General features: G+C 36.5%; 1 non-coding gene and 1 pseudogene across 1 annotated transcript; both read left to right on the top strand.

Moving 5' to 3' along the window:
* Positions 1-1,525: 1,525 nt before the first annotated feature.
* Positions 1,526-2,210, top strand: LOC108462094 (ethylene-responsive transcription factor 2-like; annotated as a pseudogene).
* Positions 2,211-22,462: 20,252 nt separating this feature from the next.
* Positions 22,463-22,569, top strand: LOC128279595 (small nucleolar RNA R71). The gene has a single exon (XR_008269796.1). It is a non-coding gene; the product is annotated as a small nucleolar RNA R71 (small nucleolar RNA).
* The last annotated feature ends 3,645 nt before the right edge of the window (positions 22,570-26,214 follow it).

Genomic DNA, 26,214 nt, shown 5'->3' with positions numbered 1-26,214 from the left:
CTGCTCTCACTGAAATCATCAGCAAAGAGCCTAATGTTGTTGACTATGGCTATTATCCTATCAGAGTACTGCTTGATGGTCTCTGACTCTTTCATATTCAAGTTCTCAAAGTCTCTCCTAAGGTTAATCAACTGCTGCTGCCTTGTCTTGTCTGACCCCATAAACTCCTCCTTTAGCTTCTCCCATGCTTGATTTGGTGGGTCACATGCCATTATCAGAGTAAAAATCACATCGGATACTCGATTTTGCAGGCAAGCCATAGCCTTGTGCTTCTTGGCATAATCTTCACTATGTTGCCTTATCTGTGCAGTGGTGGGATTGGCCCTCAATAGAGGTGGTTCAGCATATTCTCTACAACGTACGTTCCACAAATCATGTACTTGGAGATATGTCTTCATCTTCACTAACCAAATGTGGTAGTTCTCTCCAGTAAGCACAGGTGGTGGTGGTGGTGTAAAACTCATCTTGCAGCAACAAAATAACAACTTCAACTTCTTCCTCTTTAAGTTTCTCACAAAGAAAAATACCAACAATAGAGGCCCTCAAAGATGACAAGCTCTTGATACCATTTGTTGAGTTTTAACAACAGAGAAGGAAAACAAAAGTAAGTAATCCGGATGAAATATGAAGCTCTGTCTGAAAATAGAGCAACAAGGTAATAAACCCGGATAAAGAATACAAGAAGTTTGAACTTCAAAGACTTGAGATTGTAGAAAGAAACTACCAACAAAACAGAAATTTTTGGAAGAAATGAATTTTTTTTTTCATTTCATCCGGCTAAAGTATATATGTGTTACAATAAATTTGACATTTAACTAACATAACTACTCCCATAAATGCTTGTCAAAAGCTTATCTAAAAATACAAACAAAATGTAGCTGACATACCAGCTATCACATTCAAATCTTGACCAAATCCTACTAACTTAAAAGTTAAATTACAAAGCAGCCAAATCAAGTTACAAATAAACAAAATGATTCTGCTTCATTTGGTTTAGCTACAATGCTGGTTTGATGTTGCATTGCAGGCCAAAGTTTAACACTTAAAAATAAAATTGATATCCCCGAAAATTCAGTAAGGATGGAATATGGAAAATTTTGCTTTGCTATCCAATATTTTTTAAAAAAATTCTATTGGAGACAATTAAAAATAACAAATTATTCAAAAAATGGATGAGAATTAATTTAAGTTGATTCATTGATTCTTAAATGTACAATTATGGAGTATAAAGTAATGGAGATTTTATCGCCATTAACGTTCAATGAATAAACAATTCAAAGGATAAATGAACAGTTGCAGCACTTCAAAAACGTGATGAAAATGTTTTGAGATCTCAACCATCAGCAACTTCTTGGAATTGTCTAAAGAAAACAAAAAAGGAAAGCAAATAACCATAGTTTAATGCCTAAGTTAATAGGCATTTATAAATAATCAAACGGCAAACGTAAACGCAACGAAGCCATTGAAATCAAATCCATACCTGGAAGTCTCAAAGCGTCAAAGCCGTTTCTAGCAACACACAAATATGTATTGTGATAGTGCTTCAGATTTTGATCTCAGCCTTTTGGACTCGATTCGTCGGTACCCTTTGGAAGATGATTTTGATACAATTCCAGGACAGGGAAAATCCACGAAAAAATGAGCTTCATGATGATGCGATTAATGTGGATCAATGGATAAACTTTGATCAGTTGTTTGACGCAACGGAGGAGACGGACGCCGTTAATAATGCTTCATTTCCCAGCTTCGAAGTGAGTTTTCAGATGGAGACTACTGCGGCTGTCCCTAAACCTCACGCGCCGCCGAAGAAGTTTAATTACAGAGGAGTGAGGAGAAGGCTGTCGGGGACATACGCTGCGGAGATAAGGGATCTGAAACGAAACGGAGCGAGGATCTGGCTCGGTACTTACGAGACTCCCGACGGTGCTGCGCTAGCTTATGTTCGAGCCGCTTTTAAAATGTGAGGCGCCAAAGCAAAGCTGAATTTTTCCCACGTAATTGGCTCGGTTCAGGTGGAGCCAGTGAGAGTGAGCAGTAAGAAGCGAAGATCTCCTGAGCCGCTAGCATCTTGTTCATGGTCTCAGTCGCCATCATCCGCATGGGATAAAGGAACTCCGAAGTTAAAACGGAGGAGTGAGATTAAAACGGAGTTTGAAGTAGACATGTATCATTTGGTGCCAACTGAATTTTGCCAAACCCTGATCTGCTAATGTAATTGAATTGTACATGTTCTGATATATCATTTCTATTGTAATGGTAGGAATTTTACTTCACATTATTAGAAAACTTTCTTTTAGCAATTTACCATATACCCTATTCCAATATTTACTTCCTCTTTCATTTAAAGAGATGCAAAATATAGTTTTGGTTTGACTTAAAACTCCTTTTAAAACCTTTCATCTTTGAATTTTTCTGCAGGAGTCAGGTTGGTTATTGTTCGTGCTTTCTTTAATCATATTCTCTATTTTTTTTGTGTGTGTGTGTGTTTTTTTTCCCACTTTATCGATTGTAATTTAGATAAATACGATGATTTTTTAAATGGGTTAAATAATTTTTTTTATTTTAAAAAATAAGTCATTTCTGGAGAAGATGTATGAAACATTGCCTTGGCGCGCTGTTATGTGTCAATAACCAGAAAAAGAGAATATAGGAATAGAAAAGAAGAATAGACAGTAGGTTAAGAAGCTGGGAAAATATCCAAGGAATACAGATTGATTTCACGTTTTACGTGCTCTATTATTTATATTCTTAATCCTTAGGATCCTTAGAAGTGGACAAAATCGGCTAAGGCCTAGGGTGCCTTTTTCTCTCTCAAGTTTCTGTCTCAATTGACCTTGGTGATTGTTTCTTAATTGCTAGCTCCTCCTGTGGTTATGTCCTCATTCCCTGCTTCTGCTATCTCAGCTCTTTCTTTGACACGCGCTTTCCTACAACGGTAATTTCTCAGCGGCTTTTTAAACGTTGCCAATGGTAAAATTTTTTAAGGACCAACAGTAATTTTTTCCTATAAATATCAAGTCATTTTTGTTTCTTTCCACTCAAATTCAACTCTCTCTATTCTCTCTAAACTCTCAATTCTCTTAATTTTCTCAAGTTTTGTTCAAAATTTTCTAATACACTTGTTTAAAAATATTATAGTTTTAGTTTATTATTTCATATATTATTCATTTCAATTAAATTTTCACGAATGACAAGCTCTCTGATTTGTCTCGACGACAAGCACATTTTCGTTGCTCAATCGATAATGGTAAGGAGAAATTTTAAATTTCATTATTTTCAATTAAGTAAATTTTAAAGTTTTTTAATTTTTTAAATGTTTTATTTTGTCAATATAAATAGGCGGATGATCATGTTTTGGAGGAGTTCATACATAAATTTTCAAAGAGCTTAGACACCAAAATTCGTAGTTATTTGCAATACGGTCTTACATGCGTCTCGTATGCTCAGGGGCTACAAATTTGATCCTACACTTATCAGTGCGTTGGTGGAAAGATGGAGACCCGATACACACATTCCATCTTCCATGCGGTAAGTGTACAATCACACTCAAGGACATAACTTTACAACTCAATTTACCAATAGATGGGACATTCGCTACGGGGTCAGCGGTCATTCCCAGTAAAAAGGACCTTTGCGAGGTATTTTTAGGGAAGGTTTCGAACAAGTTTCAAGGTGGTTGGATAGATATGAAGTGGTTGAAAAATAATTTCAAAGAACTTTTGAAGGACGTGACCGACATCTCAAAGAACAATATGCTTGAGTATTCATTCTGAGGTTAATTGAAGGCATTCTAATGCCCAGTAAATCTCTAAATTTGGTAGAAATAAGGTAGCTACTACACCTAGTCGACTTCAAAGAATCCGAACGACTAAGTTAGGGATCAACCGTGTTGGCCACGTTGTACCGAGAGTTGTGTCCGGTAACAGAACCGGACAAGATGTCAATCGGTGGTTGTCTGCTCCTACTATAGTCATGGGAGTGGTGGCAGCTACCATTTCAATGTCTCTGAGTGAAAGACCCTTATACATTCTCATTGGTGACAAGGTAAAATTCATTTGATAATAATATATAGTTAATATAATAAATGTTGTTTACTTATTATATGTTTGAATTAACATATTGCTTGACTAGGTAGAACCATGGGCCGATTTATGTGGGACTATTGAAGCAGCTTGAAAATATCCAACTGTTGTTAGATCGACGCTCAGAAGTAGAGGTTAGTTATTGAATTTTTTATACCTATAATAATTACGCAATGATTTAAAATTAAAAATTTTGTACATAATAGAATTTACAATTGTGCACTACAGTTTGAATGGATGCCATATGCCAATCCGCATATCATAGAATGCATTCCGCCCGAATTTTTTGTCATTCGGAGTATGTGGGACGCGAAGGTCCTATTAAAATTTTACGCGACGATAGAGATGTATGAATTGGATCGAGTGATGCAATAATTTCGGTGGAGGCAAAAAATTTTACTGCCACTACGAGGCATGGAAGCACTACACAAGCTTGATTTGCAAGGGAAGACCGACAAAAATTGGCAAGATTTCCACAATGAATACATCAACATTTGGGATCGTAGGATGAATTTCTTATCCATTCACAAACCTTTTTTCTCATCAGACACAACAACTGGTTTGAAGTACATGCCTTGGTTTAGAGTCACCGACAAGTTATATCTATTGTTGGTGGAGGCGAGGAGTAGGCAACTTCATCCCAATAGGCTACGACGACTACTCCAACATCGTAGGTTTGGAGCAAGTGTCGAAACGAGTTTGTCATCAGCTCTAACCCAAAAAACGGCCATCGATGTATGCACTACATCCCAATTAATTCCCTTAATATATTTCTTATTTCTTTTTCTAACCCCATGTTTTATTCACAAGCACCACACTATGCACCATTGCAGCACCCTATATACACACCTCCTACAGTTATGTATTTTGCACCACCTCCGTCCTCAATATATTATGCCCCGATGCTGACATCGATGTCGACACAAATGCCAAAACAAATGCTGACACCTGTATCAAAACCATTGTCATCATCAACACCAATATTAGTGCCCACATCGATTGTAACACCCCTAACCCGTATCCATCATCGGAGCAGGGTTATGAGGCATTACCAGACTTATACACTAGCAATTGTATAAAATCGAGACAAATTTTGCATTCCAAATCAAAACTTGTCATATTTCACCATAAAGTCCCTAATATGGGCCTACGGGGCCCAATACATGTTTTGGAAGTGGTTCGGGACTAAACCGACAACTTTGAAAATTTTACCTTGAAGATAGGGGCACACGCCCATGTGGCCTGTGACATGGCCGTGTGGCTAGGCCGTGGGGCTCCCATGGCCTTGTGGCCAGCCCATTTAGAATTCTGACTTGCAATTTCTTAAGTATCAAAGGGGCACACGGCCTGGGCACATGCCCATGTGGCTAGGCCGTGTGGTACACTGATTTTTCACCATTTTTAAGCCATTCTTACACGGTTTTCACACACGACCATGCTTAAAACCCGTGTCCTTCAGACGACCAAACAGACAGCCATGTCTTTTGCCCGTTTACTATTCTGACTTCATATTAAGGATTCAGGGGACACACAGTCATTTCACACGACTGTGGGTTGTCCGTGTGTCACACACAACCTAGACACACGCCCGTGTGTCTTACCCGTGTAGACGAAATAAGGCCATTCCCTAGCCCTATTTCTCACCCAAACTTAACTAATTTCCTGCATGAAAACTTACAAGTATGTACCATTCATTTCAACCAATTTCCATCATTCAATCTAACATTTCCAACTTTTAACCATACCTTGAAGCTTACCTTTTCATTGGTTTGTAAATCATGTTTTATGACAGGTGATTTGTATCTTGTTGAACATGAACATACCACATTATCTCAAAATACATATTACTAGCCATTCCAATGGCTAGGTTGTAAACAAACATATTAAATCATCATTTGGCCTCAATAGCCTATATATGCCATTATATCAAAATGAGTTTATTGTTTATACCAATATTAAGGAGTTGATAGTGTAATGATGCTCCGACCCAATCCAACCTTCACGAGTTTCGAGCACTATAAAATAGGGAAAAATAAACCTAGTAAGCATTATATGCTTAGTAAGTTCATATAACCAAACTACACTTACCACACATATATATATATATATCAAATAAATCACACATAAGGCAATTTATCCATTAATTTAGTAAGCTAGCAAATATGGCCTATACACAATCATTCAACCAAATTGGTTAGTATAAAACATTATTATGCATAGATGAACTCATCAAGTCATTTCTTCTTATTTCACTTGTTAATACATTTCCGTTGAATTTTTTAATTTCTGATGGACCTTTCCTTTTCTAGTTGTACACTCAAGGTGCACATTCCCTTTTCAAGTGGTACACGAAGTGTACATACCCTATCCAATTTGTATACACAAAGTGCACATAACCTTTTTAAGTGTACATATATAGTGTACCTTTCCTTTTCAAGTCGTATACACAAAGTACACCTAACCTTTCCAAGTGTGCACACAAAGTGCACATAACCTTTTCATGTGGTATACACAAAGTATACCTTTCCTTTTCACATTTGATAGCCAAAGCTATCCCTTTTCGCATTCGATAGCCGAAGCTATCCTTTTTCACATGGTACACACAAGGTGTACATTTCCTTTTCATAATGAGATCAAAATATTACTCTTTCGGGACAACTTTTTTGCAACACATGCAAGATCTCATTTATATCGGTAATCACCTGTCCAATCGAAAATTAATATTCAAACGGATTCATGTAATATCTTATCATTTACATGTAAATCATAAATCAATATTGGTTTATTACATGTACATACCAGTTACAAATCATGGTGCACATAATTCAAAAAATCAATTCAACACATTTACATGCTTAATTTAGTTATACGAACATACCTTGACAATTGATTGTATCTACTAATCTGAAACTTTTTCTTTCCCTCGATCTTTTTCTTTGTTCCACCCTTCCGGATCAATTCAAGCTTGAGAAATTCCCTTTCTCTCTCCTAGTGTTTCCATGTATTTTATGAAGAAGAAGATGATATAAAATGGGTTTAATTCTATTTAATCATTTATCATACTATATTTAATTCAATTTTCAATTTAGTCCTTAACCTTTTTCAATTTTTCCATAGATGACTCATTAAAAATATCTACATGTTTTTCATCAATGGTCTAATTGCCATATAAGGACTTCTCACTTTTATTTCTATAGCTATTTAATCCTTATAACTACTAGAATTCAACTTTGACACTTTATTCAATTTAGTCCTTTTTGCAATTAGACACATAATTGATAAAAATTTTCGATAAAATTTTTCATGCAATATTCTTATCATAATACCTATCATTTTATGAAATTTAAATAATTTCATTTTTCGGACTCGGATTCGTGGTCCCGAAACCACTATTCTAATTTCACTAAAATTGGGCTGTTACAACTCTCCCCCTTATAGATTTTCGTCCTCGAAAATCTTACCAGTGAAGAGATTCAGGTGCTGCCTTTTCATGATATCTTCAGGTTCCCAAGTAGCTTCTTCAATTCCATGTTTCTGCCAAAGAACCTTTACCAATGCTATTTTTTTATTTCTCAACTCTTTTGTTTCCCGTGCTAAGATCTTAATTGGTTCCTTACTATATGTCATGTCGGGCTGAATTTCTACTTCTGTTGGAGAGATAACATGTGATTGATTCAATCGATACCGTCTTAACATTGACACATGAAAAACATTGTGAATTCTTTCAAGTTCTAGCGGTAGTGCTACCCGATAAGCTACCGGTCCAATTCTTTCAATGATCTCATATGGTCCAATAAACCGATGACTTAATTTTCCTTTACGGCCAAACCAGAGTACTTTCTTCCAGGGTGACACTTTCAAGAATACCTTATCACCAATCTCAAATTCAATTTATTTTCTTTTAAGATCAGCATAAGACTTTTGTCTGTCTGAAGCTGCTTTCAGGCTGTCTTATATCACCTTTACTTTTTCTTTAGTTTCTCGAATTAGATCAACCCCATGAATCTTCTTTTCACTGAGCTCTTTCCAGTACAATGGTGTTTTACATTTCTGACCATATAAAGCTTTATACGGTGCCGTTTCAATACTGGATTGGTAGCTATTATTAAAGGCAAATTCAATCAGAAGCAAATACCTTTCCCAGTTACCTTCAAATTCAAGCACACGACACCGTAACATGTCTTCTAAAATCTAGATCACCCGCTCTGATTGACCATCAGTTTGAGGATGCAATGCAGTACTAAAATGCAACTGTATCCCCAGTGCTTCTTGTAATTTATACCAAAATCGGGATGTAAACCGAGGATCTCTATCAGAAACAATAGAAATCGCTACACCATGCAATCTAACGATTTCAGAGACATACAATTCGGCTAATTTATCTAATGAAAAGTCCATACGTACCGGTATGAAATGTGTCGACTTTGTTAACCGGTCAAAAACTACCCAAATGACATCTTTCTTTCTTGGTGACATAGGCAATCCCATTACAAAGTCCATGGTAATTCTTTCCCATTTCCACTTCGATATATTGATTGCCTGTAATAACCCTGAAGGCACCTGATGCTCAGCTTTTACTTGTTGACATATTAAACATTTAGCTACGAATTAAGAAATATCTCTTTTCATTCCCGGCCACCAATACATCTTTTTCAAATTATTATACATTTTATTACTACCCGGATGAATTGACATTGTACTATTATGAGCTTTATACAAAAACTTTTGTACCAGTTCTAAGTTCTTCGGAATACATATTCTGTTTTTAAACAACAAGCAATTATCAGTCCCAAGTTGAAACTCTGAATCAGAATTCTTTTGACATTGCTCCCGTTTAACTTGTAACTCATTGTCACTCTTCTTTGCTTCATAGATTTGTTGTATAAATGTCGGTCTAGCTTTCAATTCAACTACAACCGGACCATCATCTGACAAAGATAACCGGGTGTTCATTGCTCTTAAAGTAAACAAAGATTTCCTGTTCAGTGCATCTGCCACAACATTGGCCTTTCCCGGATGATATTCAATAATCAAATCATAATCCTTTTTTAATCGAGCCACCTACGTTGCCTCAAATTCAAGTTTTTCTATGTCATTAAATACTTCAGACTTTTATGGTCAGTGTAAATATGACATTTTTCACCATATAAATAATGCTGCCATATTTTCAATGCAAACACTATGGCTGTCAGTTCAAGATCATGTATCAGGTAATTTCTTTCATGTGGTTTAAGTTGTCTTAAAGCATAGGAAACCACTTTACCTTCTTGTATCAAAACACAACCTAAACCATTTAAAGATGCATCACTATAAATTACAAATTCCTTACCCGATTCAGGTTGTACAAGTACAGGTGCTTCAGCCAACAAAGTCTTCAGTCTATCAAAACTCTGCTGACATTTATCATTCCACTCGAATTTTACATCTTTCTACAACAAACGAGTTATCAGAGAAGCAATCATTGAAAATCCTTTAACAAACCTTTGATAATATCCGGCTGAGCCTAGAAAACTTCTGACCTCTAACACGTTCTTTGGTGGACTCCAATTAATAATTGCTAAAATTTTGTTCGGGTCAACCCGGATGCCTTCAACAGATACAATGTGACCAAGAAAGCTAACTTCTCGTAGCCAAAATTCACATTTATTAAACTTGGAATACAATTGTTTTTCTTGTAAAGTTTTCAACACAATCCTCAAATGTTCAGCATGTTCATCTTCACTTCGAGAATAAACTAAAATATCATCTATGAATACCACGACAAACCTGTCTAGGTACGGTCTAAAAATCCTGTTCATTAAATCTATAAACACTGCTGGTGCATTTATTAATCCAAATGGCATCACCAAGAATTTTTAATGACCATATCTAGTTCTAAAAGCTGTCTTTGGAACATCTGAATCCTTCACCCAGAGCTGGTAATAACCCAAACGAAGATCAATCTTTGAAATTACAGTAGCTCCCTTCAACTTATCAAATAACTCATCAATTCAAGGCAGTAGATATTTATTCCTTATAGTGACTTCGTTGAGATGTCGATAATCAATACACAACCTCAAAGATCCATCTTTCTTTTTTACAAATAACACTGGAGCACCCCATGGTGAGAAACTAGGTCGAGCGAAACCCCTATTAATTAATTCTTGTAACTGCGTCTTCAACTCTTTTAACTTGACAGGAGCCATTCAATAAAGTGCTATCAATATTGGTGTTATTCCCGGAATTAAATCTATAGAGAATTCTACTTCTCTAATAGGTGGTAAACCAGACAATTCTTCTGGAAACATGTCTAGAAACTCATATACAACTGGCACAAATTGAATCTTTGACTCGGTTACCTTAGTATCCAACACATAAGCAAGATAAGCATCATACCCCTTCCTCATACATTTCTGTGCTGCTATTGCTGAAATCATATTAAATAATCCATCTAGCTTGTCAGATTCTATATGAAGTAACTCAACGTCTTGACACTTCAACATAATATACTTCTGCTTACAATTAACCACTACATCATGTTGGGTTAACCAATCCATTCTCAATATCACATCGAATTCATCAAAAGGCAGTAGCACTAAATTAGCCAAGAAACATTTACCCTTCACCATAAGTGGACAATTTTTATAAACTTTATCCACCTTTGCACATTAACCCTAAGGATTTGAAATTTCCACCACAAATTCAGTGAATTCGGCAGGTAAATTTTTAACATTTACTAAATTTGTGCATATATACGAGTGTGTGGAACCAAGATCAATTAATGCAGTAATATCAATATCTAATAAAGAAAAAGTACCAGTAATGGCATCTGGCGCTAAAGCATCTTCTCGAGCTCATATGGCATATGTTCTTGCAGGAGCTCGAGCCTCAGATTTATCATTTGAATATTTTGTAGCGCTTCGGCTACCACTGATATTTTCGGGATGTCTAGGTGGTCTTCCCCTTGAAGCAGTGTTACCTGGTTTTAAAGTCTGTTCAGCATCTCTTTCTACTATTTCTGGACAATCTTTCAAGAAGTGATCAAATAAACCACATTTATAACATGCACCGGTTTTCATTCGACATTCCCTATGATGAAATTTGTTACAATGTTTACATTTTGGCTTCACGTTTCCCACACTTTCAACACCAATCACTGACGGTGACGAAGACTTGGGATTAAAGCGTTGACAACCATGCTTTTTACTAAAATACTCAGCTGAAGTAGTAAATCCTTCTTGATACCTCTTTTATTTCTTTGAAGAAAATGATTGAGACCTATTAATAGGTCTTTTTCCAAAGGATCGGGCTTCTCTGTTTTCCTTTTTCTTTTCTTTACTTAGCTCTTCAGCTTTCTTTACACGATCAGCAAGTGCTGCAAACTCTCTTATTTCCAAAATTCCAATCAATAACTTTATATTTTCATTTAATCCTTTCTCGAAACATTTACACATTTCTACCTCTATTTGTACCCATTCACTAGCATATTGGTTTAACCGTACAAACTCCCTTTCATATTTCACAAAGGTCATGTTCCCCTATTTTAATTCTAGAAATTCTTTCCTTTTCTGATCTAGGAATCTTTGACTAATATATTTCTTTCTAAATTCAGATTGAAAGAATTCTCAAGTAATATTTTCTTTTAGTACCGCTGAACTTCCTGTTTTCCACCAGTGATAAGCCATGCCCTTTAACAGAGAGACAGAACATTTCAAGCATTCAACTGGAGTACGTGATAATTCGTCCAACACTTGAGTAGTATTTTTCAGCCAAAATTCAGCTTTTTTTAGATCATTATCAATTGTAGCTCTAAATTCCTCAGCTCTATATTTTCTAAGTTTATCCACTGGGGCCTTACCAATTTTAACAGTTTCAATACCTGATGGTCTCTCAAGAACAGTCTGAGTATTTGGTGGGGGAGGTTGTGATTGAAAAGAAGTTGAATTTGTTCTCAAATATTCGGGAAACCATTTATCCAACATTTCAAAGAAAGCCTCTTTAGCTTATTCACTTTGGCCCTCTGATTCAGACCTTCTACTACTACTACCATTTATAGCTAGTCGTACAGAAGCTTGAGAAGCACTCTCAGCTTTCTTAGATTCTCCGCTTGCTTGGTTGGAAGATATTTACTATATGAAAAACACATTTAAAATGGTCAGGAGATATCACACTATCATCAATTATATAATGGCATGTATAGTTAAATTCACACTTGCTACATTAGTCCAAGAATCAGCTAAATCGTAGCTCTGATACCACTAAATGTAACAGCCCTAACCCGTATCCATCACCAAAACAAGGTTACGAGGCATTACCAGACCTATACACTAGCAATTGTATAAAACTGAGACAAAAATTTTGCATTCCAAATCAAAACTTGTCATATTTCACCATAAAATTTCTAATATGGGCCTACGAGACCCAATACATGCTTTGGAAGTGGTTCGGGACTAAACTGACAACTTTAGAAATTTCACCTTGAAGATAGGGGCACACACCCGTGTGGCCTGGGACATGGCTGTGTGGCCAGCTCGTGTGGAATTCTGACTTGCAATTTCTTAAATATCAAAGGGGCACACAGCCTGGGCACATGCCCATGTGGCTAGGCTGTGTGGTACACTAATTTTTCACCATTTTTACATGGTTTTGGCACACAACCATGCTTAAAACCCGTGTCCTTCACCTGACCAAACACACGGCCGTGTCTTTTGCCTGTGTACTATCTTGACTTCATATTTAAGGATACAGGGGACACACGATCATTTCACACGCCTGTGGGCTGTCCATGTGTCATACACGGCCTAGACACACGCCCGTGTGGACGAAATAAGTCCATTCCCTAAATTTCTCACCCAAACTTAACCAATTTTTTGCATGAAAACTTACAAGTATATACCATTCATTTCAACCAATTTTCATCATTCAATCTAACATTTTCAACTTTTAACTATACCTTGAAGCTTACCTTTTCATTAGTTTGTAAATCATGTTTTATGATAGGTGATTTGTATCTTGTTGAACATGAACATACCACATTATCTCAAAATACATATTACTAGCCATTCCATTGGCTAGGTTGTAAACAAACATATTAAATCATCATTTGGCCTCAATAGCCTATATATGCCATTATATCAAAATGATTTTATTGTTTATACCAATATTAAGGAGTTGATAGTGTAATGATGCTCTGACCCAATCTAACCTTCACGAGTTTCGAGCACTATAAAACAGGGAAAAATAAACCTAGTAAGCATTATATGCTTAGTAAGTTCATATAACCAAATTACACTTACCACATATATATATATATATCAAATAAATCACACATAAGGCTATTTATCCATCAATTTAGCAAGCTAGCAAATATGGCCTATACACAATTATTCAACCAAATTGGTTAGTATAAAACATTATTATGCATAGATGAGCTCATCATGTCATTTCTTCTTATTTCACTTGTTAATACATTTCCGTTGAATTTTTTAATTTCCGATGGACCTTTCCTTTTCTAGTTGTACACTCAAGGTGCACATTCCCTTTTCACGTGGTACACACAAAGTGTACATACCCTATCCAATTTGTACACACAAAGTGCACATAACCTTTTTAAGTGTACACATATAGTGTACCTTTCCTTTTCAAGTAGTATACACAAAGTATACCTAACCTTTTCAAGTGTGCACACAAAGTGCACATAACCTTTTCATGTGGTATACAGAAAGTATACCTTTCCTTTTCACATTCGATAGCCAAAGTTATCCCTTTTCGCATTCGATAGTCGAACCTATACCTTTTCACATGGTATACACAAGGTGTACATTTCCTTTTCATAAGGAGATCAAAAGATTACCCTTTTGGGACAACCTTTCTGTAACACATGCAAGATCTCATTTATATTGGTAATCGCCTGTCTAATCAAAAAACAATATGCAAACGGATTCATGTAATATCTTATCATTTACATGTAAATCATAAATCAATATTGGTTTATTACATGTACATACCAATTACAAATCATGGTGCACATAATTCAACAAGTCAATTCAACATATTTATATGCTTAATTTAGTTATACAAAGTTACCTCGACAATTGATTGTATCTACTAATCCGAAACTTTTTCTTTCCCTCGATCTTTTTCTTTGTTCGACACTTCCGGATCAATTCAAGCTTGAGAAATTTACTTTCTCTCTCCTAGGGTTTCCATGTATTTTATGAAGAAGAAGATGATATAAAATGGGTTTAATTCTATTTAATCATTTATCATACTTTATTTAATTCAATTTCCAATTTAGTCCTTAACATTTTTCAATTTTTTCATGGATGACTCATTAAAAATATCTACATGTCTTTCATCAATGGTCTAATTACCATATAAGGACTTCTCACTTTTAATTCTATAGCTATTTAATCCTTATAGCTACTAGAATTCAACTTTGACACTTTATTCAATTTAGTCCTTTTTTCAATTAGACACATAATTGATAAAATTTTTCGATAAAATATTTCATGCAATATTCTTATCATAATACCTATAATTTTATGAAATTTAAATAATTTCATTTTTTGGACTCAGATTCGTGGTCCCGAAACCACTATTCTGATTTCACTGAAATTGGGCTGTTACATCGATGCCAATGTATCTAGGTTTTGTGACATCGTATGGTTATTTGTCAATAGTGTCACAAATACCCACCTTGACGTTGTTTTATCAATGACGCTCATTTTCGTAACCATCTTCACGTACGATGGAGGATCCATGATGGAAAGCTTGGATGGCACCACACTTATGTACGAAAGAAGGCGATAGAGACAAAGACAGGGGTAGAGATGAAGATGAAGATGAGGGTCGAGATGAAAATGAGTACAAGGATCGAGATGAATACGAAGAAGATGACAATAATGATCACGGCCAAGAGGAGGAGCCAACACCATAACTTGTACGTAGAAATCTTACCTGCAATCGTCAACCACCGCCCTATGGCACACATTTGGTCCGCCAACGCCAACGATGTATTTTTCATTTACCTTTTGTAATGTAAATATAAATAATAACAATGAAAAATGATCATTTTTTTTATATTTCTGTTGCAACTCATAGTTGTCTTTGTTAAATTATAATGTAAATTGTACGTAATTTTCCATATATGATATTTGATATGAAATATGTAAAACGTTTTTTCAAGACCCCGTTTTCATAAACCAGAGCTATAAATATTTTTATTCAATATTTGCAAACTTATATAGTAGGCGAATTGAACTTCAAATAGGTACTTTTATCGAACTAGCGATTAATTAAGGTACATGGACTAAATATTAAAAATGAAAAAAGTTTAACTGCTAGAGAAATTGTAATTGATATTTGAAGTAGTGCTTAAAGTAGCAATTTTCCACTATATGAATGTTAGTAGACGGTGGAAAATAAAAATGGAATACAAAAAAAGAACGAATAGATTTTTTATAAAAAAAATTGTAATCAATTTTTGTACAAAAAAAATATGTTAGCAACATTGAGGCCTCAATATATCCCTCAATATAGAACATGTTGCCTTCGTATGCCTTGGGTTTCTATATTAGCCGCATAACCTCTGTTGATTATCCCTCTCCTAAACATTCATATTGGTGTGTATTTGAGTAGAATTCAGATAACCTTTTGGGATGCAAAGTTCATATTCGGGGCCAACTCGAATGGGGTGTTGGACACTAGCTCTCACCTGGGACGAATAAGAATTTAAATCTCCATACATTGTGCATACATTTTAGTCTGTACACATCATTAATATAAGGCTTGTACTCTATTCATACATTCTCGTATACAGCAATTACATGTGCGCATGGGAATCAAAATGCCCAAAATCTCCCACACGTTATGATTCCTCTAACATGTCTTGCTTGGGTCTAGCGTACTCCATGACCCAAAATCTCAGGTTTGAATGTGAGTGACACACTACATACATAGTGTTCAGTCCTTTTGTATTTCATCCAATTTCTTTCATGACATCCTCACACTTAACGTGATCACCTGCTATCTTTCCAACATATACCATACCCGCTTTAGAAATAAAGCTACCAAGTGGAAGTATATTTTTTTGACAACTAAGGTTGACGAAAAATGACACATCCCCTTCAGTACGAAATTGATGCATTCCACTAGATTCGTTGTCATGTTCCTGTACAGTAGAGCCCTATCATACGATTGTGTCAATTTTTCGAATGATATATTGGTAAGGTAGTCTGCACCAACGTTGTTGATGGCGTACAAGTTATCCAACATTTCATTGAAATGATGTTGGACAAGCTCATACTTTGTTGAGAAAATTATACCCATGAATGCAAACAATAAACAAAATATGGTTTAGCAGGATTGAGGAAATAATGACAACTTTGTACCCATGTCAATACATTGATCTCGATCACTTTTCGAAGGCCATTTTGAGTGGTACTTGGAGATGACATGTCGTATACATTACTTATGATGTGTGCGATCTCAAAGGCTACTATGTTGTTCAATAGTGTCCAATACTAGAGGACATGTCGTATACATATGTCTTGGAGTGCTTTATCGACAGGGAGTTATTGCAAACGTTATTGGCAAAATCCTTCAATTGCCATCCTAGGCAACAACCATCAACAACCGGTGCTCATACCTCCCGTATAGCCAGGTGCCACTAATTTGTACCAAAGGCTTGTAGTGCCAAAAAGCTTCCTTGCATTGATCAAATGTAACATTCAATTTTCAATAAACCTAAAATTTAGAATAATTAAAGGAATAAATTGAAAGAGAACGCAACTTGACAGCCTATATTGGAAGAAACGAGATAATTAGAAACTAAATTAGACATGGTTAAGATTCAACTATGGTTTGGTTAGGATAGGACTTACCGGTTCCATAGTAAGAGTCATCATGATTAGCGATGCATGACTCACATGAGGTTGGCAATAGCGTGGGAAGAGCTAGAAATAGCTACGAGATGGCTCCCAGTGATGATTTTCTTCACAACTTTGTTCAAATTCTCCGGTCTTCATCTTCTTCGGTAGTTTAAAGAAGGAATGGCTATGGAAGGTTCTGCATAGAGTAGACATCATGAAAAATAATATGGAAAAGTAGGGAAACCAGGAAGGGAGTAAGAATCTTGACTCTTCTATATACGTAGAATAAAGTTTATGAGCATCAGAACTATTTTGTGGGTTTTGCATGCTCCTGAAAAGTGGGTTGAAGTTAAGAATGTGGAGTATAACTCATGGCTATTTTTTTTTTAAACTACTACCTAAAGGATGCAAGCTCTGGTGCTTGAGAAAAAAGGATAAACCATGGAAATGATATGGATTTAGGTCAGTTCCAAACTTCAAACTATTATCTATTATGACAAAACCCTAAAAAAAGAGATCTAACAATAGGACTGATTAGTAACAACCCTCTTAAACTAAGGCAGAAAGCCTTGGTTTTCATTGGAGTAAGATTTCAGAGTCAGAGTAGTTGCTCTAAAACTTCGCTGAAATGGTAATAAAAGAGGGAGTCACATCCAAGCTTAGGCGCATTGTGATAAGAAAAAATTGACCCATTGAGAGGGTAAGGTTAGAGTGTGAACGAGCTTAGAAATCTTGAGGCATTTTTTCAAGGAATAAAGTGATTTCTAAGTCAAACGGTGCTTACCTTCGAACATCCATCAAAACTAGAAGATGGGGGAAAGCGTTATAGATCAGAGTGCATAGTGGAAGGATTAAAATTCACTAATGAACTAACAATTAAGATTCGTCAATAGGATCTATAAGGTGGAGAGTGAGAGAGCATAAGGAAATTTAGTATTTTCGGAAGCATCCGCCACTGATAAAGTGAAAGGTTGGTAAACAGGTGATGTTCGCGATGGAACGTCCAAAAAATTAAGAAAGTGAGGAGACGCCAGAGGACTGAAGATACCCAGTAGTGTAATTACTAGGTATTCACCGAGGAGTGGAAATCTATATGTCATTAAGTGTTTAAGGAATCCGTAATTTGAGTGAAGTCGAAAAGGAAAATAAAATGTATAAAGGGAATCCAAGTTAAAAGGATTGGTAAGGGTAATGGATGAATGTTTAGCGAACCCTAAAAAGGTAAGAATAAAGAAGGGTTTACTAAGTCTACCACCGGAATTGGTGTGACTTCAAATTTCAAAGATTAAATTTCTTTTTAAAGGGGTGGAGTTGTAACACCCGGTTTACTAGACTGTACTTGTTATTCTGGCTCCGAATCGGATGATTTATTCATTTAACTTGCTCTGTAGAGATTCCTAAGTTATGTTATTATCCCTATTTAAGACTAATAATGTCTAATCCTTAGATTGAATAATTGAGACTTTTCTCTAATTAACACTCTAGGGTTGCATTAACTCGATAAATGGATCCCCTTATTAGGTTTCACCCTAATCTGGCAAAATCTTGTCACCCTATGTCTAGGCGTGCAAACAACTCCGTTTAATTATGACAAATGTACTCTTAAATAGAGTCTGTTCCTCCTCTGAATAAGAGCTTATCTTGAATCAGTATCCTGGGATATCAAAATAAGAATTAAGAACACATAATTAAGAACAAGTTAAATATTTATCATACAATTCAGAAAATAATAACAAGATTCGTCTTAGGTTACATTCCCCTTAGGTATTTAGGGGATTTAGTTCATAACTAAAAAGGAAAGCATGTCAGAAGAATAACAAATACAAAACATAAAGAAAACCCAAAACTCCTGAGGGGAAATTGAGGGGAGATCTTCAGTCTTGATGGTGACTCTGGCTTCTGAGATGGATCAATCGGCTTCCTTCGAGTAATTCCTTCCTTCCTCTCCGTGCCCCCCTTTTTCTCTTTCTTTAAGGCGTATTTATAGGCTTTAGAATGCCTAAAATCCCTCAAAATTAGCCTTTTCCGAATTGGACTCAACTTGGGCTTGGCAGGGACATGCCCGTGTGACACGTCCGTTTGAATCGTGCTTCGAATCTGCCAAATTGACACGGTCGTGTGGTCTGCCCGTGGTCCAGGCCGTGTTGATTTTGTACTTTGACCCATTTTCTCTGATTTTCGCCCGTTTCTCGTTCCTTTCGCTCTGCTATGCTCTTCTAAGTATAAAACATGAAATTAAAGCATTAGGAGCATCAAATGCACCAATTCTAAGGGAAAATCATCCATAAAATGCGTTAAGCATTGGGTAAAAATATGTATATATTACGGTTTATCAAATACCCCCACACTTAAGCATTTTCTTGTCCTCATGCAAAATCCTCAACTTATAATCAAAATAAATCTTTCTCAACTTATAATCTCTATCGACAATATCTCCAAATAATCCATAGGTAATCATACATTGAGAATTCAACTAAAAGAACATAAAAGTAAAATCATAATTTCAACCACAACTACTAAAACTAACTAAAACAATAAGTTCAATGGCATACTTTTGTGGCACTAGCATAGTGATATGAGTAAAAATGGCCAGGAATTTAATGGAAATGTACAAAGCATAAATTTAGCACATGGCATGAGTTGTAATGGTAAATAACAAAAAACAATTGAAAACTATGAATATTGATTTAGAATAGGTGAGTAAGGCATGAAAGTTTCATAAAAAATATGTCATTGGGAATAAATGATAACTAATCTTAAAATAAATGAAACTTGAATGATAGCATAGTGTGAGATACATGAAGATCATAGCATTAAAAATGTGTGGAGTTAAAGGTAAAAGAGTGAACAAACACTAAAAAATAGAAGAATAAGCGTTAGGAATGAAGTTGGAAGCGGAGCACGGGCGTGGCTGGGAGGGCGTGTGGACTTGCAGTGGCTAGGGTTAGGGTTTTTGGGTGAAGAAGACAATGAATAGTACAGCCTATTTATAGATTTTGGGGCACACGGCCAGGTAACACGCCCATGTTCCCCAATTTCAGCCCGTGTGATTCGCGAATTTTGAGTTTGGGCACGTTTGACATTTAGTACACGCCCGTGTTCCTTGGGCGTGTGGGTGCACACGGTCGTGTCTGGCGTTGTTCGTTTCTCCCACACCCGTGTATCTAGGCCCACACCCGTGTCAATCTAACAGGTTCGACCACGGGTGCTAGACATGGGCGTGTCGCATGCCCGTGCTGTTTTAACAGGTTCACCCACGATTCTTCCACACGGGCGTGTCGCATGCCCGTATTGTTTTGGCAGGTTCAACCATGGCCATGTCGCATGGCCATGGCATTTTATTGTAGCCCGTGTTTGGGGAAATCGTTGCCCTATTTTCACACAGCCCTAAGCACGCCTGTGTGCTTCGCCGTGTCTCTATGGAAAACCTGTATTCAAGAGCTCCATTAGTAAGTTAGGTGTGGAAGACTAAATTTTAAAGAAGTTAATACAATTAGTGCTCAAGTTGCCTCTCGAGAACCACTTATTCATAGTCTAAGCTCGACTTACCTCTCCATTGGTGGTCATGGTGGTTCAAGGAGTTTATACTCCTCATTCCTACTATCATTCTCATCAAAATAAGGTTTTAGACGGGTGTTGTTTACCTTAAAAGTGTCGAACTTGGGATAACTTACCTCAACTGTACCGAATGGGAAAATGCCAAGTACCGTAAGAGGGATTTCTTCATTCGGTGTGGTAGTTGATGTGAGGATCTGTGGCATCTAATAAGACTTTATCTCCAACCTTAAGTTGATGTGGGAAGGTGTTGAGCTTGTTCTGGCGTAGTTCTGGTTTGTCATGCGTTCTTGGTTTATGCGTTTGCCATTCATCTAGCTCCTCGATTTTTAGCCTTCGTTCTTCATGAATAGGTCCTCTACCATTGCTTGAGAATGACTCATGTTCTTCCTTCAGACTCATTTCCTGCAAAGTAGGTTGCACCATATTGTTAGTTTTAGAAGAATGGGTTAAACGATCACCTTCAATTTCTGATGTGTTGCCAGAATTGCGAGCTTGAAGGGTGATTGTTTCGTCTCCCACACGGAGTGTGAGTTCACCTGTGCCAACATTAATGATCGTTTTAGCAGTTGCTAAAAAAGGCCTTCCTAGAATTAAAGGAGTGTTGCTATCCTCTTCTATGTCTAGAACAATGAAGTCCACGAGAAATATAAATTTATCGATTTTAACTAGCACATCTTCAATAATACCCCTAGGAAATCTTATAGTTTTATCTGCTAATTGAATGCTCATCCTAGTCTGTTTGGGTTTCCCAAGACCTAATTGTATGAACATTTTGTAGGGCATGACGTTAATACTAGCCCCTAAATCAGCTATTGCATTATTCACATCTAAACTACCAATTAAGCAAGGAATTGTAAAACTCTCTGGATCTTTTAATTTGTTCGATAGCTTATTTTGCAGAATAGCTAACAAACTACGTTTAGCTCCACATGCGACGCCTCGTCCAACTTCCACTTATTTGTTAAAAGCTCCTTTAAAAATTTCATTGCGTTTGGCATCGTGATAGAGCTTCAATAAACGACAAGTTAATGTGTAATTTTTTAAGAGTTTAAGGAATTTACCAAATTGTTCATCTGAGCGGTCTTTCCTAGTCGCGTTGGGGTATGGCGCATGAGGTTTATATTCGACATTCACTGATTTGTTTTTATTATGACCTACCTCACCTTAGCCTCTTCTTACCATAGTTTCTTGCCTCGGTTCTGCTCAGGCTCAACGAATCCTTCTTCATCTTGAACATTAATCGCGTTAAGATGTTCCCTTAGGTTGGGTTCAGTATTACTTGGCAAGCTACCTTATGGTCGTTCAGAGATTAGTTTGGAAAGCTGGCCTATCTGAGTTTAGAGCCCTTGGATTGACGCTTGTTGATTTTTAAGTGTTGTCTCAGTGTTCTGGAAACGAGTTTCTGACACCGATATAAACTTTGAGAGCATCTCTTCAAGGTTCGACTTCTTTTCCTGTTGGTAGGGTGGTTGTTGGTAGCTTGGAGGTGGTCTTTGATTTCCTTGGCCTCCCCATAAGAAATTTGGGTGGTTTCTCTAACCTGCATTGTAAGTGTTACTATATGGATTGTTTTGAGATCGAGAATTATTACCCATGTAATTTAATTGCTCGTTATCCATGTTGTGGCCATAAGGTTGGTATTCCGAATTGCTTGATTCACCTCCACTTGCTTCGTACTGCATTACTGGGTGAACCTGTGAAAAACTAAAAAAACCATCAATTTTCTTATTCAAGAGTTCTACCTGATTAGAGATCATGGTGACCGAATCGACGTTATAAACATCGGCTATTTTCGTTGGTTTTGTCCTTATGACTTGCCACTGATAGTTATTCAGTGACATCTCCTTTATAAACTCATAAGCATCTTCAGGTGTTTTATTATTGATGGTTCTGCCAGCAGCTACGTCAACCATTTGCCGAGTCGAAGGATTCAGGCCATTATGGAACGTTTGAACCTGAAGCCAAAGCGGTAACCCATGGTGAGGGCACCTTCTTAGCAAGTCCTTGTATCTCTCTCATGCATCGTAAAGAGTTTCGAAGTCCATCTGCAGAAACGAAGAGATATCATTACGTAATTTGACCATTTTAGCCGGCAGGAAATATTTTAATAGAAAGTTTTTGATCATTTGTTCCCAAGTAGTGATTGACCTTCAGGGTAATGAGACCACTATTTAGCTTTGTTTATCAATGAAAAAGGGAATAAATGAAGACGAATGGCATCACCAGAAACACCATTAATTTTAAATGTATCGCATAGTTCTAAGAAGTTTGCTAAGTGAGCGTTGGGATCCTCATCCTACAAACCATCAAATTGAACAAATTGTTGTATCATTTGAATAGTGTTAGGTTTTAGTTCAAAATTATTTGCAGCTACAGCAGGTCTAACTATACTCGATTCAGTTCCTGTTAAAGAAGGTTTAGCATAATCATACATAGTGCGTGGAGCAGGATTTTGATTAACCACAATTACAGGAGGTAGCTGATTGTCTTGGTTTTCAGCCATCTCTTCGGTTGGGGGGTTGAGTATTGTCCTCTTACTCGTTCTCTGTGTATCTTAAGGTTCATCTTATTTCTCTTTGGTTTCTGCGAATTATGCGATCGATTTCTTCGTCAAAAAGTAATGGTCCTGACGGTTTCTTCCAGTCATAAACTATAAAAACCTGCCAAGAGAAAGAAAAAGTAAATTAATAAATAATAATAATAATAATTAAATTAAATTGCAAGAAAAATAAATGGCTAAAGTAATAAAAATTGAGCGTTCCTAATATCTTAGTACCTCGGCAACGGCTCCAAAAACTTAATCGCGATTTTCGTGACAGGTAAGTTTTAAATATTTATAATTAATTGTTCTTGAAACTAACTATTATCGCGATGCAGGCAAGTGTACCTATCGAACAGTAGTATAGTTTTAGCAAGACCGTATTGTCGAACCCAAAGGAACTAAAAGTACTAGTAATGACTGTCTTTTTATTATCTAGCCTAAGAATAAAGGGGTTTTGTTTTAACTAACTAATTAACTAATCTATGAATTCACAGAGAATCGAATTGGGGGGTTACTTTTGGAAAACGATTGAATTAAGAAAATACCTAAGGAAAAATCCACCTAGACTGTACTTGTTATTCTGGCTCTGAATCGGACGATTTATTCATTAAACTTGTTCCGTAGTGATCCCTAAGTTATGTTATTATCCCTATTCAAGACTAATAACGTCTAATCCCAAGATTGAATAATTGAGACTTTTCTCTAATTAACACTCTAGGGTTGCATTAACTCGATCTATGGATCCCCTTATTAGGTTTCACCTTAATCCGGCAAAATCTTGTCACCTTATAGGCGCGCAAACAACTCCGCTTAATTATGACAAATGTGCTCTTAGACAGGGTGTATTCCTCCTCTAAATAAGAGCTTATCTTGAATTAGTATCCTGGGATATCAAAACAAGAATTAAGAACAAGTTAAATATTTATCATACAATTCAGAAAATAATAACAATATTCATCTTAGGTTTCATTCCCCTTATGTATTTAGGGGATTTAGTTCATAACTAAAAAACAAAACATCTCAAAAGAATAATGAATACAAATCATAAAGAAAACCCAAAACTCCTGAGGGGAAATTAAGGGGAAATCTTCAGTCTTGATGGTGACTCCGACTTCTAAAATGGATCAATCAGCTTTCTTCGAGTAATTCTTTCCTTCCTTTCCATGCCCCCCTTTTCTCTTCCTTTAAGGCGTATTTATAGGCTTTAGAATGCTTAAAAACCCTCAAAATTAGCCTTTTCCGAATTGGACTCAACTTGGGCTCGGCAGGGACACGCCCGTGTGAATCGTGCTTCGAATCTGCCAAATTGACACGGCAGTGTGGTCTGCCCATGTAAGGAAGTCCAAGCCATGTTGATTTTGTACTTTGGCCCATTTTTTCCGTTTTTGGCCCATTTCTCGTTCATTTCGCTCTCCTATGCTCTCCTAAGTATAAAACATGAAATTAAAGCATTAGGAGCATTGAATTCACCAATTCTAAGGGAAAATCATCCATGAAATGTGTTAAGCATGGCATAAAAATATGTATATATTACGGTTTATCAAAACCCACCAATTCCATAATAGGAGACATGATGATTAGTGATGCACAACTCACATGAGGGTGGTAACAACGCGAAAAAGGCTATAAATAGCTAGAAGATGGCTCCCAATGATGATTTTATTCTCGACATTGTCCAAATTCTCCTGTCTTTATCTTCTTCAATAGTTCAAAGAATGAATAGCCATGGAGGTTCTGCATGGAGCAAACATCATGAGGAAGAAGCTAAGAAAGTAAGGAAACAAACAAACTAGCAAGGATCTTAACTCTTTTATGTACGTAAGGTAAAGTTGATAAACATTAGAACTATTTTGAGGGTTTTGCATATTTCTAGAAATGGGTTTAAGTTAAAAATGTGGAGTATAACTCATAGTTATTTTTGGTTCTAAGCTACTGTCTAGAGGATGAAGCTCCTAAGCTCGAGAAAAAGGGATAAGTAATGGAAACTATAAGGATTCAAATGAGTTCCAAACTCTGAACTTGTTATTATGATCTATGTTGTTTAAGCATGTCATGGTTTCATAAGCATGGAATATGAAGCATGAAAATATGCACATACATTGCATAATTGTGGGTAAACCCTAAAGGGATAGACGAAGTTATAATGGAAAATAGGAAGTGAACTTCTAGTTACCACCTTGGGCGAGACTTCAGATCTTGCGGAGGGAACACTATAGTGTTCAAGCATTAAGATTAGGTGGTGTAAAGGAGGTGATGAGAGGAGGATTCGAGAAATGAAATAGTGGAATAGTATTTACCACGACGGGGGTATCGACTGGTCCTTCGGGGTGACACCATGGCGATGATATATGACATAAGACCATAAATGAAAGAAGTTATGACAGTCTAGATACATGATATGTAACGTAAGAACATGGATGAAAGATGTCATGGGAGCATGGTACATAGTAATGTTAATGGTCTAAGACCATAGATGAAAAACGCCATGGCAGTAAAGTATATGGTTTGAGGTATACAGTGTAAGACCATAGATGAAAGTTGTTATAGCAGTCAAGTATGATAAGTAAGACCATGGATAAAATACTATATAACATCATAAGTTAGTATGCCAGGATAGTGGATCGGTGTAAGACCATGGATGAAATACTCCATGGAACCCACAGAGATAAAGTCTACTGAGACAATAAACACAAATCAAAGATAGTCTGTCGAGACAGTAAGCACGGATTAGAGATAATTCATCGAGACAATAAACACTGGTGAGTCCGCAAGTTCGTGAGGAATGAGGTAAGAAGGTATAAGACTATAGCTCTGTTATGACATCTCATAGATCTCGTTAGGGAATAAATGCGAAAAGTACACTAGAACCTCAAATGAGTATTGTAGGCCTATGCGCCAAGAATGGGAAATTACACAGGTGAACGAGTGTTAAGGAAAGCATAAGTATGGCAAGCGGATTATGAGGTATCTGCCAAAATCATGAGTGTAGTAGGGCTAGCCAATAAGGTAGGGACGAAGACTCAACAAGAATTAGGTAAAGAAAAAGACTGTGTGGAAGCTAGCCTAAGTATGGAAACATAAGAAGGGAAAATGTCCAAGGATCACAAGCAAGGATTCAAGAAAAAGATCCAGCAAGAAGTGCTAAAAGAAGTTGTACCCGGGAAGTGAATCTCATGAAAAG

Source organism: Gossypium arboreum, chromosome 8 (assembly GCF_025698485.1).
Source record: "Gossypium arboreum isolate Shixiya-1 chromosome 8, ASM2569848v2, whole genome shotgun sequence".
Lineage (NCBI taxonomy): Eukaryota > Viridiplantae > Streptophyta > Magnoliopsida > Malvales > Malvaceae > Gossypium > Gossypium arboreum.
Note: the sequence above shows the minus strand (reverse complement) of the source record. Positions and strands in the feature narration are given on the sequence as shown.